The sequence below is a fragment of the Scylla paramamosain genome, chromosome 17 (genome assembly GCF_035594125.1).
Source record: "Scylla paramamosain isolate STU-SP2022 chromosome 17, ASM3559412v1, whole genome shotgun sequence".
Lineage (NCBI taxonomy): Eukaryota > Metazoa > Arthropoda > Malacostraca > Decapoda > Portunidae > Scylla > Scylla paramamosain.
The window spans coordinates 19,780,258-19,796,373 of record NC_087167.1 but is presented as its reverse complement, the minus strand read 5'-3'; the positions used below and the strand labels follow the sequence as shown (position 1 = coordinate 19,796,373).

General features: G+C 36.0%; 1 protein-coding gene and 1 non-coding gene across 5 annotated transcripts in view; both read left to right on the top strand.

Annotated features, from left to right (window-relative positions):
• The window catches only part of LOC135108577 (uncharacterized), a 131,504-nt gene that overhangs the window by 11,923 nt on the left and 103,465 nt on the right, over positions 1-16,116 (top strand). For all 4 annotated transcript variants that reach the window (XM_064019729.1, XM_064019727.1, XM_064019725.1 and 1 more), the window contains 2 exons: positions 869-917; positions 14,168-14,304. The gene's annotated coding sequence lies outside the window, so the exon portion shown is untranslated. The remainder of the gene's footprint in view (positions 1-868; positions 918-14,167; positions 14,305-16,116) is intronic.
• Positions 6,077-6,147, top strand: Trnav-uac (transfer RNA valine (anticodon UAC)). The gene has a single exon. It is a non-coding gene; the product is annotated as a tRNA-Val (tRNA).

Here is a 16,116-nt window from a genome sequence, read left to right as displayed (position 1 = left end):
AGTTTCTTTCTCTACTTCATTTATTATTTCATCTGTAGTGATTGGTGTTTAAACATCGTTGGAAAAGATTACATTGAAGAACTCGGTCATATACAAAGCTTCTCCCTTTCTGTGAATGGAAAACCTGTCTGTCAGAACATGGCATTCATCCATTTGTCACACAGATGCATGTGCATCATCTGTGTAGTCTTTTGCTTTAGTAGAATCATATGTTGCATCATCAGAAAGGTCATCAGAAATCAGAATATTCATCCTCTGATGAAGAAGCCTGTACTGTAAGTTGAGTCAGATGACTCATCTTAACTTGTTTTGCCATCATTAGCATTGTCATCCAGTGTAGATGATGCTGAAGTCCCATAGAAAGTCCTTTCAACCATCTTTTACCTTGAAATTTGGTATTAAAGAAGAGTTAAATAAAAAAATAAAAAATTACTTAGATTCAATAATTATATCTAATACTGTTTGCCCACCATTTACTTTGCTCAAAATGAAATGCCAGCTAAATGTGGCCACACATCAATTAGTGGATTGCATCACAGTATAAGTACGTATTTTGTTTGTAGTGCAACATGATCCACAGGCATGTATACAGTTTTATGTTCCTAATGAACTCAGCAGAAGACAAACAATTGTACTTCATCTAACTTGGATGGTTTGTGCCAAACTGGGGTGCCAAATGTTTTTCCTTCTGCAGTGGTAGCAGTGGTGGGAAGTCAGCCACATTGGCCACACTGAACATGTTAAGTAACTAAACAGCTGTTCATTCTAGCTACTTTTTTTTGTTTTGTATTACTGTTACTCTCAGTTGAGATATCTTGTATCAAAATTAAATGTTAGAAAATACTAATGCAAGGAATATTTGTTGCAGAGTGACTCGACACATCATGGACAAGTGAAGAAGCAGAACAACTTAAGGGGTAAGGAAGTGATACACAAAATCAAACTGATGAAATTATTCTCTGTTTTCTATCTGACTGAGCAACTTCATTGGATTCTTCTTTTATTGTCTATTATCGTGCTATTAAGATTTGTTGTATTCATTCCATGTAGTAACAGGGAGAGAATGTGTGATAAAGAGAAAGATCAAAATGACACTACTTAGCCAAAGCATGATGAAGTGTTCAGTAGTGGCTTGAGAGTGTGTGAAAGGGTGATGAAAATTCCCTGGCTTTGAGGCTTCACAAAAAGGTGAGACTATTAAATTTGTAGGATAGGTAGGACAACTTTACTAGAAAAATGTACAAAAATTTTCTTAATGTGCAATCCATGATTGCAACTCTGACATCAGAGTTTGGGAAAACTGAGGTGTGAGTGGTTAAGTTCTTCCCTTGAGGTGTTTCTGTGAGAAGGGATGGTAGTTGGAGAGGGCCAAGTCTGAAGAATTGTGAATTGTGTTGGTCCATCAATTTCAAGCCAAGGTCACACATTTTCTTAAGTATCTTGAGCTTTGTGCACAGGTGTGTTGTCCTGCAAAAATAGGACGCCATGTAAATTTAATATTGTCATTCCACAAAACTTCAAAGCCAAGAACTTTTCAGCACCCCCTCATATACGAGTAGTTATACTTTCTAGACACCATCCCCTCTGTTTTCACTAACTTATTACCCAGACAACTAATCAGAGGCCTTGGGTGGAGCCTGAGAATTCAGAGACAGAATTTAAAATGCACAAAGTTCTTATGTTGTTACTAGAGACACTCATATAGGCATTGAGATTACAGTATAGCATTAGAGTGGAAGACTTCGATTTGACCAGATGCTTTAAGTCAATATAATTGGTCAGATTATGTATTTTCAGAAAAGCTTCCCATTAAAACCTCAACATGAGCCATTTTCTCTCTAAGTCTCACTGCACTATAATACTTTGTTTTGTATAGTAATAACTTTTTAGAGTGCCATCTCCCTTCACATCTCACATTTTCTATGCAAGGCATCCTTATGTATCTTATCTTGATTGTTTATTTATTTATTAATTTTTATTTGATTGATTTTTTTATGTAAATAGATACTTCCACACACACACACACACACACACACACACACACACACACACACACACACACACACACACACACACACACACACACACACACACACACACACACACACACCGAGTCACACGACTTGTCGTCGAGTAAACAAGCAGTGATCCAAGCTTGAGCAGAAAGATTTTGCTTGACCACGGTCACCACTCGGAGCCCAGAATATGTTCCTAGGTAGGAGCTATGCTCAAGTAAAGTTGTCATATCTCCAAAAATAAAAAAAATAAGGGAAAATTTAAGTAATAATAGGCATATTAAAATGAGTAAAAGCTCCAGCATCGCAGATGCCATAGGTGAGAGTGGAACGTTGCCAATGGGGTCACCATTCCCAGGATTTGAGGGAGACAATGAACTACATGGAAAAATGCAAGGAAGGAAAGTGGTTTTAATGGAGGGGATGATCAATGACCTCATTGAAAGAGTGAAAAAAAAAAAAAACAGAAAAAAACATGACCAAGAAGAGGAAAACAAAAGAATTGAAATCACTATGCGCTGATCTAAAAACAAAATTGAAGGAAAACAATGATATTGTTAAAAAACAGGAAAATGAAGTGATCAGGATAAAAAGTGAACATCAAATCTAGAGGAAGGAAAAAGAGGAAGAAAAAGTTAACTTTACAGAAATCATAGAAGTGCAAAGAAGGAAAAGAGATTTAAGTAAGGAAATTGTGAAAGTGATCAGACAGAAGGAATCGATGGTAAGAGACACAGTGGACAAAAAGAAATGTATATATATGTATATATATGGATTAAAAGAGGAAACAGAGCCAGTAAGATACAAGAGGGAAAAAGAACAAAAAAAAGGTAGCAGAGGACATTGTAAGAAATATACAGAGAGAAGGTGAGGACTGGATAAGTGAAAATGAGGAAATACATAGACTGGGGAAGTATACAGAAGGAGAAGAGCGACCACTGAAAGTAAAATTTAGGGCACAAACAACAGCCATGGAAGTGATATCGTATGTGTGGAAACTGGACAAGATAGAGCAATACAGGAAAGTTTGGATAAAGAGGGATATGAATGAGGAGAGACTCAAGGTAAATGATATAATAAAAGAAGCAAAGGCAAAAAACGAGAACAGAACGGAGGAAGAGAAAAAAGTTCTATTGGAAAGTAAAAGATGAGAGGCTCAGGAAGTGGTATCTGACCAAAAAAATAATAGAAAATGTAAATAACGTATGGAAAAATATGAAGTGGACAGTGGCATGTACAAATATAAATGGTTTAATATCAACATTGCAAGAATTGAATAATTATATTAAGATAAAGCAGCCTGGCATCATAGGTATTACTGAAGTTAAACTAAATGAGACAACAGAAAATATAAGAATTGGTAATAGTTATTATAATGTGTGGATAAAACACAAAAATAATAAGAAAAGGGGAGGAGTCATGTTACTTATAAAGAAGAGTATAACAGTGGAAGATGTCGAAATGGGAAAAGAAATGGCAGAAGTAATTAGAATTAAAACAAAAAGGAAGGGAGAAGGAAGAAGAGATTTTGCAGTGGCTTATGTAGCCCCAAAGACGAATGCATGGGCATGAGAGAATTATAGATTATTGTTAAGAGATACTAATAACTGTTTGGAGAGAATACTGGCGGAGAGTAATAATATAACACTTATGGGTGACTTTAATTGCAAGGAGATATGCTGAGAAGAGTGGACCACGGATGGAGAAGAAGAGTCATGGGGATATATGCTTCTAAATTTAATAATGACAAATACTATGACCCAATGGATTGGAGAAAATACAAGATTTGGGGATAATGAAGAGGCATCAAGGCTAGACTTGTTGTTTACAAAGGAAATGGACATCATTGAAGGAATAAATTATCAGTGCCCACTAGGTAAAAGTGACCATCTTTTAATTGAATTCAGTATAGGCAGTGGTCCAATAGAAAATAGGAATGAAATTTACTAGAATGGGAGATATAATTGCAGGAAAGCAGATTTTATCAGGTTGAGGGAATATTTTGCAGAGGCTAAATGGAAATACTGTTCATGGCAAGTAATATGCAGGAAAAGTGGGATATATTCATGGAAACTTTTAATGAAGGGGTCAGTAGATATGTACTGAAGATCAAAATAAAGGAAGTGAAAAAGAAAAAAAGACTGGTTTAATACGAGATGTATAACAGCAAGAAAAGAAAAGAAGCAGCATGGAATAGATGGAGAAAAAAAGGAGGAAGTGAGAAATGGGAAAAATTCAAGAAGGCAAGAAACAAATATATCAGAATCCTTAGAGAAGAAGAAAGGAATTATGTGAAAGATATAGTTAACAAATGCAAAGATGAGCCAAAGTTATTCTTCAGATATGTGAATGGGAAGATGAAAAACAAGAAAACAATAGATAAATTAATGAAAGATGACGTTACATATAAAGATACACGGTTACAAGCGGAATTAATGAACAAGTGCTTCCAGTCAGTATTCACCAAAGAAAGCAAATTTGAAGGAGAAAGAGTATGGCACAGAGACAATGTGATGAGAGGAATACAAGTCGACATAAGTGAAATTAAGAAGATTGTGAAAGAATTGGATGTAAGTGAGGCTCAAGGACCGGATGGAGTGTCCAACTGGATACTTAAGGAATGTTGTGAACAACTGGCAGGAAGTATACACAATACCATAGTATGTTCTTTTAGGCAAGGAAAAATCCCTCTAGACTGGAAGAAAGCCAATATTGTGCCCACTTTTAAAGGAGGTAATAAAGAAGATCCATTGAATTACAGACCAGTGTCCCTAACGAGTGTGGTGGCAAAAATAGTGGAAAGAAGAGTTAAAAACAGATGGATGGAATATGTAGAAGACAATTTGGTTTCAGAAGTGGAAAATCTTGTGTCACGAATTTAGTGAGCTTTTATTGTAGAGCAATTGATATAATTCAAGAGAGAGAGAGGGTTGGGCAGACTGTGTTTATTTAAACCTAAAAAGGTTGATAAGGTACCACACCAGAGACTGCTATGGAAAATTCAAAATATAGGGGGTTTGTATTACAGACATCTTGAGGAACAGAGAAATGAGAACAGTAATAAAGGGAGAAAAATCAGAATGGTGTAGGGTTACAAGTGGAGTACCACAGGGGACAGTCTTAGCCTCCATAATGTTTCTGGTGTATGTCAACAATATGATGAGGTTGACAGTTATATAAGTCTGTTTGCAGATGATGCAAAATTATTGAAGAGTGGAAAACAATATGGATTATGAAATATTACAGAAAGATCTAAACAAGACATATAAATGGAGTAAGAAATGGGAAATGGAATTCAATGCAAAGAAATGCAAGTGATGGAATTAAGAAAAAGCAAAAGAAGACTGACAAGTTCCTACACCATGGGAGAAGTGGAAATTAAGAAAACCAAATAAAAAAAAGATTTTGAAATTACAATAAGTGATAATTTATCACCTGGAAAACATGTAAACAAAATAGTTGGGGAAACCTATGAGTTACTGAGAAAGATAAAAGGGGCATTTGCTTACATGGATGAAGAGATGATGAAAAAGTTGATGGAATATTATTATGATTCGACCAAAACTGGAAAATGCCACAATTGTTTGGTCAGCCCATAATAAAAAGGAAATGAGGAAAATAGAAAGGATCCAAAGAGCTGCAACCAAATTGGTACCAAGTTTGAGAGATTTAACCTATTAAGAAAGATTAAGGAGATTGAAGCTTCCATCATTACAAGAGAGAAAAGAAAGAGGAGACCTGATTGCTATATACAGAGCTTTAAAGGGTAAGGATCAAGTTGACAGAGAAGACTTATTTGTGTGGGACTCAAGAGATACAAGAGGACATGGAGTGAAGTTGAGGAAAACAGCAAGTAGAAGAGATATCAAGAAATATGGTTTCCCAAATAGAAGCATAGAAATATGGAACAGCTCAGATGAAACAGTGGTACAAGCAACAAATATTCATGAATTTAAAGTTAAGCTGGATGCTTATAGATATGGAGACAGGACAGCATGAGCATAGCTCTTTTCCTGTAAAACACAACTAGTTAAATACAACTAGGTAGATACACACACACGGTCCGCTAGTGTAGTGGTTAGCACACTTGGCTTACAACCGAGGGGCCAGGGTTCGATCCCCTGGGTGGACAGAGATTATTTGGGTTTGTCTCCTTACACGTGTAACCCCTTACACATGTTCACCTAGCAGTGAGTAGGTACGGGATGTAAGTTGAGGAGTTGTGACCTTGTTGTCCTGGTATGTTGTGTGTGAGTGGTCTTAGTCCAACCCAAAGATTAGTCAGTATGAGCTCTGAGTTCTCTCTGTAGGGAGACAGCCAGATGTCTTGAGAGAGACCAGCAACAGACTGTACAGTGAATACACACACACACACACACACACACACACACACACACACACACACACACACACACACACACACACACACACACACACACACACACACACACACAGGATATATAAATCTGCTGTGGAGAAATTTGTACCTAAAAAAGGAGCAAGATGTAGAAAGGGTAAAGAATGGTTCAGTACAAAATGCAAATAGGCTAGAAATTGTAAATCAAATGCTTGGAATAGATGGAAGAAGAGGAAAATTGAGGGCAGATGGGAGGAATATATTGATGCTAGAAACAAGTACATTGAGGTAATAAGAATGGAGAGAAGAAACTATGAAAGAGATATAATAGATAGATGTATAAATGAACCCAAACTGTTCTTTAGACATATTAATGGGAATATGAAGAAGAAAGAAAGTGTATCAAGATTGAAAGTTGAAGGAAAAATCTGTGATGATGCACAGGACATGGTGGAGGTTATGAACAGTAGTTTCAGATCAGTATTTACTGTGGAAGGGGAGTTTGATGCTGGAAGGGATAAGTGGTGAAGAATACACTAACTGTAGTGCCAGTCAGTTATGAGGAAATACTTAAGATGGAAGAACTTGATGTAAATAAAGCAACTGGTCCAGATGGAGTATTGAACTGGATATTGAAGGAATGTAGAGAACAACTGGCTGATAAAATTCAGTCTAGTGGTGACATCACTATCACGGGGAAGAGTACCAAAAGATTGGAAGAGAGCAAATATTACACCAATATACAAAGGAGGAAATAAGGAAAATCCACAAAATTATAGACCAGTGTCCTTGACTAGTGTTGTAGGAAAATTATGTGAAAGAACAATAAAAGAAAGATAGATGGAACACTTGGAAAGAGATAAAGTTTTAGTAAATTATCAATTTGGATTTGAGAGGTGAAGATCATGCTCCATGCATATTGTCCGTTTATTCAAGGGTAGTTGGTATTGTGCAGGAGAGAGACGGATGAGTGGATGGTGTCTACTTAGACTTGAAGAAAGCATTTAACAAAGTACAACACTGAAGATTGCTATGGAAGATAAAAAAATTATGGAAAAATTAGAGGAAGACTGCTGGAGTGGATGGAGGATTATCTGGATGACAGATCAGAATTGTAATACAAGACCAAAATTCATCTTGGCTGAAAGAAACTGATGGTGTCCCACATGGGTCAGTGTCAGAACCGATAATGTTTGTAATATATGTGAACAACATAAATGAAGAAATAGATAGTTAGATGAACTTATTTGCAGGTGATGATAAGCTGATGAGAAGGGTAGAAAATGTAAATGACTGCATGGTACTGCAAGATGATTTAAATTAGATAAATAGATGGAGTAAATCTTGGCAAATGGAATTCAGTTTAAGTAAATGTAAAGTAATGGAGTTTGGTAAGAGTAAAAAAAGAATGCAATATCAGTATGAGATGGAAGGTTTGAAGTTAAAGAAGTCAGAAGAGGAAATGGATTTGGGAGTAACAGTTACTGAAAATTTGACTCTGGACAGACTCTTTGATAAAATTAAAATTACTGGAGAGATGATGAATTTGTTGAAAAGAGTAAGAATGGCATTCTCATATTTGGATAAAGCAATCATAAAAAAAGTTGTTGATTTCCATGATAAGACCAAAATTGGAATATGCGGCAATGGTGTGGTCTCCTCATATAAAGAGGAATATTATAAAATTAGAAAGAGTACAAGCTGACACAATAAAAAGTTGAAGAAAGTTAACTGTAGAATAGACATTAAGAAGTATAGTTTTCCTCACAGAAGTGTGAACAAATGGAATGAAGTCAGTGAAGATGTTATAAATGCTGAATCTGTCAGTGCTTTTAAGACCGAACTAGATAGATATAGAGATGGGATATCATGAGATTAGTCTCCTCTCGTAAACCACAATTAGGTAAATACAACTAGGTAAAATACAGAATGAAGATGAGATTTGCAAAGGAAGTTTATACCACATGGAGGAGAGGCAGAAAAGGAAAGGGAGGAGGAGGAGGAGTGGTGATATTGGTAAAAGAGGATATTGTTGTTGAGGAAGTGGAATATGGTGATGGAATGGCAGAAACTTTGAGTGTTGTGATTAAGATCAAAGGAAGTGAAAAAAAGAAAAGTTATTGTGACATACATACCACCAAAACCTAATGCATGGGAGACCAACAGATATAAAACTATGCAACTAGAAACAAGAAATAGCACAGAAGAAATGATGAGAAAAGTAACAAAGTGCTCTTAGTAGGCGACTTCAACACTAAAGGAATTGACTGGGAGAAGATGGAAGTGAAAGAAAATGTCGGGTCATGGAGCAAAGAATTTATGTATACCATGATTGTGAATACAGTGAGACACTGGGTGAATGAGCCTATGAGATGCAGAGGAGAAGAAGAGCCATCACAGTTGGACTTAGTGTTTACAAAAGCCCCAGAAAGCAGACCAAGTATGCATTGAGTCCACTGGGGAAAAGTGATCATGTGACAATAGAAATAGTATTACAGGAGGAAACTGTTGCACAGGAATGAACAATATAGAAATGGGAGAGAGAACTATGCTAAGGCAAATTTTGCAGTGCTTAATAAATTTTATGGAAAAATTAATTGGAAAGAGCTATTTGAAAGTAAAGTAGTACAAGAAATATATGAGATGTTTTTGAGCTAGTATAGAGAGAGGGTGCAACAGTTTGTGCCAAGTTATAAAGTGAAAATTGGGAAACATGAATGGAATAATGCCAGGTTTGTAGAAGCAATAAAGAAAGAGGACATGGCATGGAGGAAAATTATGAGAAAACTGAACACAAATACTAGGGAAGAATGCAGAAAGGCAAGGAATGAGTATGGTATAATAAGAAGAAAAGAAAGAAATTTTTAAATTGACATAGTAGGAAATTGCAAGGAAGAGCCCAAACTCTTCTACAGATATGTAAATAGAAAAATGAAACATAGGGATGACATAAACAAGTTAAAAAGGGAAGGAAGACTTTATGAAACTACTGAGGAGTTGAGTGAACTAATGAATGAGAGTTTTCAATCTGTTTACAAAGGAAACTGATTTTGTGGCACTGAAAGTGGTATCACAATGAGGAAATACAGGAGATACAAGTAAAGAGACAAGAAATTAAGAAACTGCTGGAAGAGCTGGATGTTAGAAAAGCTATGGGATCAGATCAAGTAAGTGGATGGACATTAAAAGAATACAGTGAACAAATGGAGGAACCCATATGGGATATAATTAACAACTCATTGAAAGAAGGAAAAGTACCAAGAGAGGGGGAAAAGAGCTAACATAGTCCCAATATACAAAAGGAGGAAACAAAATGGAACCATTAAATTACAGACCAGTGTCACTAACAAGTATTGTAAGCAAGCTTTGTTAAATAGTAATTAAAGATAGATGGGTGCAATATTTAGAAGATGAAAATATAATTACAGAAAAGCAATTTGGTTTCAGGAAAGGGAGATCCTGTGTCACAAATGTACTGAGCTTTTTTATGAGAGTAATAGATTGAGTGCAAGAGAGGGATGCATGGGTTGGTATGGTGTACCTGAATATTAGAAAAAGCATTTGATAAAGTTCCCCGTAAAAGCCTTATGTGGAAGCTAGAGAATGGAAGAGGAATAAAGGGAGCAACATTGAGATGGATGGAGGATTATTTACAAGGGAGGGAAATGAGAACAATTATCAGAGACACTAAATCAAGTTGATGCAGAGTGACAAGTGGGTTACTACAAGGAACTGTGTTGACACCTATTATGTTTTAAATATATGTAAATGATATGACAGAGGATCTAAATAGTTATATAAACCTTTTTGGTGATGATGCAAAAAAATAAATAAATAAATAAAGGAAGAAAATTAATGCAAGGAGTTATAAATAAATATTGACAAGATACATGCATAGAGCTAATGATGGAAACTAGAATTTAATGCCAGAAAATGCCACATGTTGTAAACAGGAAAAGTGAAAAGAGACCTTCATTGAATTACAAAATGGAAAGTGAAATAATAACGAAAAGTAATGAAAGGCACATAAACACAATATTCGGCTCTTCACACAGCTTGTTAACAAACATTAGGGTGGCATTTGACTATTTAAATAAAGAAATGATAAAGAAAATTATAACAAGCATGATATGTCCTAAATTGGAATATGCAGCAGTAGTTTATGCTCCACATAGGAAAAAAAGTTATACGGAAACTGGAAAGACTACAGAGGATAGTGATAAAGATGGTACTAGAATTGGAAGACTTAAGCTACGAAGAAAGACTTGAAGAGATTGGATTACCAACAAAACTAGAGAAAAGAGAAAGAGGAGACCAGATAAAAATGTATAAATTATCAAACAATATAGAAAGAATAGACAGAAATGACTTGGTACCACAAATAGAGGAGGGAGAGAGACAGACGAAGGGGCATGGGAAGAAAGTAAAGTTCAAGCAACATCAAGAAATACTGCTTCTCATATCAAACTATTAAAATCTGGAATGATTTGAAGGAAGAGGTAGTTGTGGCAAAAATTGTACACATGTTTAAAAAGAAACTGGATAAATATGGTTATGGAGACAGGACAAAATGAGCTTTGGCTTGTGCCTTATACAATACAACTAGGTAAATACAACTAGGTAAATACACACACATTTGCCAAAACACAATTTAAAATGGATTTTGGTTTCATGAGCTATAATTGCATTCCACAGTTAGCTTTATTTCATGTTTTATTTACATATTCTTCTTCCTAATCTCTGAATGCAGTAATTCTTATATATGTGACAGTGGGGAATCCTGCAGCTTATATAATGTGTTTCTCATCATAATATCCATCAGAGAGAGAGAGAGAGAGAGAGAGAGAGAGAGAGAGAGAGAGAGAGAGAGAGAGAGAGAGAGAGAGAGAGAGAGAGAGAGAAAATAAATCTGAAGATGCTGTGTAGTGCTTGTAGTGTGTGAGCCTCAAGGGTTTTGGCTGATGGCTGTGTTGTACCAATGTTATGGCCTTTATCCAATCTTACTCCCTACAGAGCAACTCCCTAGTGAATTCCTCACAAGTTCTATCACATATAAAAGTCACAAAGGGCAGGCAGAACACTCCATCAGCTGAGCATCACTATTCTCTCATAGGGCACCTCTCCTTTTGATGAAAATTGAGGCATTGGGCTGTCATCTGCAGCCTAAAAATAATTCTGGGTGCATAGGAGTACCCTTCACCACTCCTAGCCAATAAAAGTCTTTTATGTCTTAAAAGTGATTATGTATTACTTTTAAGGAACTTTTGTCAGTAAAAGTAAAACTGGTCACTAAAAGTACTTTTAGCCTGGTCCCCTTAATACTGGCATTATTATGTACCTATTTTGTTCTCTTCTACAATACAGAAAATTAACTTCCTTTGGATTACAACTCATACAAAACAGGCTTGGCATTAAAAAAACCCACCCAAAAAAACTCACTCACTCCGAAAAAGTTTTTTCCCCTATGTCAAAATTTAGTTCTTTATCATATTAATAAATAAGGTCTATATATACATATACATAAAAAAATATAAAAGTAGTCAATCCTGACCCATTCATTTCCTGTACAGTATAAGTTAACACAGGCTTTGTCCAATTGGACCAATTTGTATCAACATGACCTAAACAAGTGTCTTCTTCATTAATAGAAAGTGTCAAAATCTTTCAAGATATAACTCCCCTTGTGACTTCTGGCACCAAGCCAAAAACATCTTTATAACATTCCTTCTTCATCTTTCCCTCTTTTATTTCAACCTGATGCCACCACTGCTATCTCATCTATTTCTAAAGCTGAACTCTTCACTCAAACATTTGCTAAAAGCAAATGTTTGAGTGAAGAGTTCTATCTTGGATGACTCAGGGCTTGTTCCCCACTCCTGCACCCTCTTGACAACTTCATGCTACCCATTAAGATCCTTTGCAGTGATGTTTTCCATGCCCTCACTGGCCTAATCCCTCAGAAGTCTTGTGAACCTGATGGGGTACCTCCTATTGTTCTCCAAAACTGTGCTTCCTTGCTTGCACCTTTCCTAGTCAGACTCTTCCATCTCTGTCTATCAACATCTATCTTTCCTTCTTGCTGGAAGTTTGCCTAAATTCAGCCCATTCTTTAAAAATGTGACCATTCTAATCACTCAAACTATCACCCTGTTGCTTTAATTTCCTATCTCTCTAAAGTTTTGAATCTATCCTCAACAGGAAGATTCTTAAACATCTATCACTTCACAACCTTCTATCTGATTGCCAGTAGGAGTTCCATCGAGGCCACTCTATTGGTAGTCTTGCTTTTCCTTGGTCTTCCTCTTTTGCGGATTTTGATGAAACTTTTGCTATTGCTGTAGGCATATCAAAAATTTTTAATAGAGTCTGGCACAAAGCTTTGATTTCCAAACTACCCTCCTACAGCTTCCATCCTTCTCTGTAATTTCACCTCAAGTTTCCTTTCTGACCTTTTCTGTTGCTGCTCTGGTAAATGGTCACTGTTCTTCTAAATCTATTAACAGTGGTGTTCCTCAGGGATCTGTCTTGTTACCCACTCTCTTCCTATTATTCTTCAATGATCTAAACCAAACTTGTTCTATCCATTCCTATGCTGCTGATACTACCCTGCACTTTTCCATGTCTTTATGTAGATGTCCAACCCCTCAGGAAGTAAATAGATCTTGCAAGGAAGCCACAGAATGCCTGACTTCTGATCTCTCTGACATTTCAGATTGAGGCAGAGAAAATTTAGTATTGTTCAGTGCCTCAAAAACTCAATTCCTCCATCTATCAACTCAACACAACCTTCCAGATAACAATGCCCTCTTCTTCAGTGACACTCAGCTGTTACCATCTTCTACACTGAGCATCTTCAGTCTGACCTTTACTTTATCTAAACTGGAAACTTAACATCTCATCTCTAGCTGAAACAGCTTCTATGAAGTTAGGCATTCTGAATTGTCTCCACCAGTTTTTCTCTCCACTACTCCCTCCCCACAAGCTACTAACCCTTTACAGGACCTTACCTGTATGCTTCACATGTATGGGGAGATTTCACTCATACTGCTCTTTTAGACAGGGTGAAATCAAAAGCTTTTTATCTTATGAACTCCTCTCCTCTATCTGTCTTCAGTCTCTCTCTCATCTCTGCAGTGTTGGATCTCTTGCTATCTTCTGCTATTTTCATGCTAACTGCTCTTCAGAATGTGCTGACTGCTTGCCTCCTCTCCTCCTGCAGCCTCACTGCACTAGACTTTCTTCTTTCTCTCACCTGTATTCTGTCCACCTCTGTAATGCAAGAGTTAGCCAGTATTCTCAATCATTCATCCCTTTCTGTGATAAACTGTGGAACTCCCTTCCAGCTTTTGTATTTCCTCATTCCTATGATTGAACTCTTTTAAGAGGGAGGTTTCAACACACTTATCCTTTAATTTTTAATGATTGCTTTTGACTCTGCTCAGGGGCCAGCACCTTAGTGGGCCTTTTTTTTTTTTTTTATTATATTTTTGTTGCTCCTTGCTGGTGACCCCTCTACATGAAAAAAAAAATTCAAACCTTTTGTTTCACTCTAGATTACTTTTTAATTGCTTACTTTAGGTGATTGATATATAAAATGAAGAATAAGCAAAAAATAAAACACATAAAAAACAATAAATCCCCCAAGAAAACAAATAAAAAAACAAAGAAAAGCGGATTTTTTTAATCTTTAAAATTGCAAAATTAACCACATTTATACACTTATACACATTGAGACTGATGATGAAGTCAATACTAACAATCATATTACTTTTTTTTTCTTATTTTTTTTTACTAGGCAAGAGAGACTTCAGGTGGTCATTGGAGCTACTTCACACTGCTGTCTGTGAGCACTGGTGGGATGACGCCTTCAGGCTCCTGCCATGTGTCGTCACCCACACAGCACCGCATCTTCCCCTGGAGCTCCTGTGGCGGGTGTGTGTCCTGCTGTACTTGTAGGTTCTCTGTTGTGGATGTACTTATGTGTACTACTCTCTTTCAGGGTGGCACAAGCTGTCCTACCTGAAGTGTTTGGAGGAGGCATTATACACCTGCCAAAATAATAATTACTCCCATTGAGGTCTCAAACACTAGATCACAGGATGCTGTGAACTTATAAATAACCCTGCTGTGATTTCATTGAAGGTTTCCCTTTGTATCTCAGTGCAATGAGGCAGTCGCATCCTGTCCTCTAAAGACAACTCTCTTCCTTCACATAACTTTACTTGCACCTATTACATGCACATTAGGGTGGATAATTTTTTAAACTTTCTTTGAAATTCTTTTGTGGCTAGTGAGGGAAAGATGCTAACTGGTGAGAGAAAAATGGTGTTAAAAGCATTTTTTGCTAGGACAATATCTTTTCTCCCCAGCAGCTCTTCAAAGTTTGAAAAATGTGCCTAAAATGGATACTACACATAATACACCATTTTTATAATTTATTGTGAATTATTTGTGGCTTGTGCACAATATTGCCTTCTAGTTATATGTTAATGACATATTAAATCTGAAAGCTGTACAGATATATTATCTTTCCTTGCAATGTGCCTGAAATATTGAAAAATTAAATTTTTCAAGACAAATTTTTAAAAACTCCCAAAAATCAGTTACAAGGAAACTTTCATATGGCTAGTTCATAAGTTATTTTATATCACATAATTTAGCTCTGTAATATTTCAGTGAGATTGGTTATTATCTTCTGTTCCTGCCATGTCATTTTTAAGTGTTAAGTAATCATATTTATTTATTATATGTCCAAAAAGCAAATCATATAAAATGGGGGTGGGGTAGTTAGTTTTTTTTTTTTTTAAGCTCATTAAGGTATATCTAGAATAAATATTTTAGATTTACATTTTGTAACTAAAATATGTTCCAGAACTGATGGCTGTGTCAAGTTCCAGCTATTCTCCAGCTTATTTACCCTACCCTTGCTGGACTTACTTATATCTTGAATTGCTCATTGGTGTCAATCTTTGGGATGTTCTTCCTTGATTTCATTGTATTCTTAATGAATCCTTCCCTTTCTGCTTCTCCACGAACATGTTTTGATGGTTCTGTTACTAAATTAATCTTTCTATAGCTTGTGTGTAACAGGGGATATCTTTGTAGTGTGATGATGGCATGCCTACTGTTTAAATAAGTTATGTTATTTCTTCCTGACTCATGTTGTTTGCTAATGGTGGGTCTGTTATATCTGTGAGTTACCAATTGATAATTTCTATGAATGTACTGCAGTCTTTTTCCTTTTCAGATGCTTGAATTGTGTTGTTATCTAATTTATAATTCCAATCAGGTCTCTGAATTTTATCACATGATATTTATTAATGTTAAAATCCAATTGCTATTTCTTACTTCATTCATAGAGTCCTGTGAGGTCTTTGTGTAACTCCTTACAAGAGCTTTCATCATTTATTTTCCTTTGCAACTTTGCATCACCAGCAAACATGTTCATGTAGTAAGTCTGTTTCAACACTAGTATCTGTATCACTTATAGGTATCAAGAACTTGGTGCTAACACTGATCCTTGTGGAACTCCTTTTATTACATTTCTCCAGGTTGAGTATTTTCCTCTTAGTATTGTCCTCATTTCTCTTCCATCCAGAAAATCTTTTATTCATTCCAGTAATTTTCCCTGAATACCTCCTATGTGTTATGATTTCCATATATGTTTATTGTGTGGTATGCTGTTGAATGCTTTCTTGAAATTCAAATAAATACTGTCTACCCATCTGTCTTGCTCTTGTATAG